At 40.0% G+C, this 1,556-nt stretch overlaps 1 pseudogene; it reads right to left on the bottom strand.

The window, feature by feature from the left end:
- Positions 1-595: 595 nt before the first annotated feature.
- Positions 596-1,318, bottom strand: LOC102863071 (annotated as a pseudogene).
- Between the last annotated feature and the right edge of the window lie 238 nt (positions 1,319-1,556).

The following is a 1,556-nucleotide window of genomic DNA, read 5'->3' as shown; positions in this document are numbered from 1 at the left end:
TATTCACAAGAATACAGGGGACACATTAGCACATGAGCTGGCAGAGGTCGAGGCAGAAGGTTACCCTACTGAGTATTGATTTTTTCCTCAGGCACATCATTTTTATCTGGAAAGACTTTTTAGCTGCAGTTTAAGGCAGCAATCCAAGAGATTTGAATAATATTAATTCAACAACAGCTTTACGTTTATGTGGAAAGGGTCTTGCATACAGTAGTTTAAAAAAACACCCTTTGCTTAAATTCCTGCTGTTCTACAAACTAGATCTATTAGTTGTGTATTTTCACAAAAATCTAGTTAACAGTTTTATTTTGTATTCTCACAGTTTTAAGTGGATGCTAATCTTAGGGGCATAAGCTTCTTATGACCCTCTTACAGTTATCCTGTACTATGCACATTTGTGCTTTTTTTGTTTTTGTTTTTAAGAAATATTTTAACATTCTCTTTATTTCAGATCTGCCTTTATGTACAGTCATCCTAAAAAAAAAAGCACATACACTGGAGATTCTCCAAGGAACAGGATCTAGAAATAAAATTTGAGGGTAACAAGAAGAAATGAAATTGTCCCAGATAAGTTTTGAAGGAGGATCACACTTCCTTAAATGTCCTTGATAACTTCAAGTTCTTCCTTTGTGAACATGTGAAAATTCTGGCCAGGCTGCACTGTGGCTAACTCAATGTTAGTTGCATTCAGCTTTTCCTCCATTACTTGTTTGAGAATGATGAGAGAAGACTTAATGGCTTCTTTCAGTGTGATAGACTTGTGGTAAACTTCTTGCAAGGAGCTCTGAGCACCTTCTGACGCAGAGCCAATTGCTCTAGCATCACATTGTACAAAGGTTCCAGATGGGTCCATGTGAAACAGCTGAGGTCCTTTCTCATCAACTCCTCCAAATAATAGTGCTAGTCCAAAAGGACGAGACATGGCCCCTGGATCTGCATCTTCTTCTCCAAACTGTAAAGCTAGATTGGACACTGCCTGGGTCACACTCTCTACTGTCATAGTTTCATTGTAGGTGAACCAATGATTCTGTGTCTCCACTCTAGCTTTATCAATTAAAGTCTTAGCATCAGCAATTAGTCCACTCATTGCACAACCTATGTGAGCATCAATCTCTACAATTTTCTCAATGCTGCTGGGCTCCATGAGTGGGGAGGTAATTCTCTTTTCCACAGCTAGGCATACACCCTCTGACATCTAGATCCCAACGGCTGTAGAACCAAGCTTTATAGCTTCAATGGCATATTCCACTTGCAATAATCTTCCTTCAGGAGAAAAAGTATTCACGCCTCCGTCATACTCAGACCGGGTGAGGAACATGGTGAGGGCTGGATAAGGCGGCAGTGGCTACCCGGAGATTCTGAGGACCAACACAATTCCTCCGGAACCCAAACCACCCACACCGCCACAGAATTCAGGGCCCTGCCTCATTTGTGCTTTTTTTTTGTAAGTCTGGACCAACATTTATGTAAAAAAATACATACATAAACCCTTCCCTTTGCTTTTACAACAATCAGAAAGGGCACTGATTTATTTGGTATATTTCTTTATACAAAAC

This window comes from Elephantulus edwardii, unplaced genomic scaffold (genome assembly GCF_000299155.1).
Source record: "Elephantulus edwardii isolate Elephantulus edwardi_28Jun2011 unplaced genomic scaffold, EleEdw1.0 scaffold00047, whole genome shotgun sequence".
NCBI lineage: Eukaryota > Metazoa > Chordata > Mammalia > Macroscelidea > Macroscelididae > Elephantulus > Elephantulus edwardii.
This window is presented reverse-complemented; position numbering and strand designations above follow the sequence as displayed.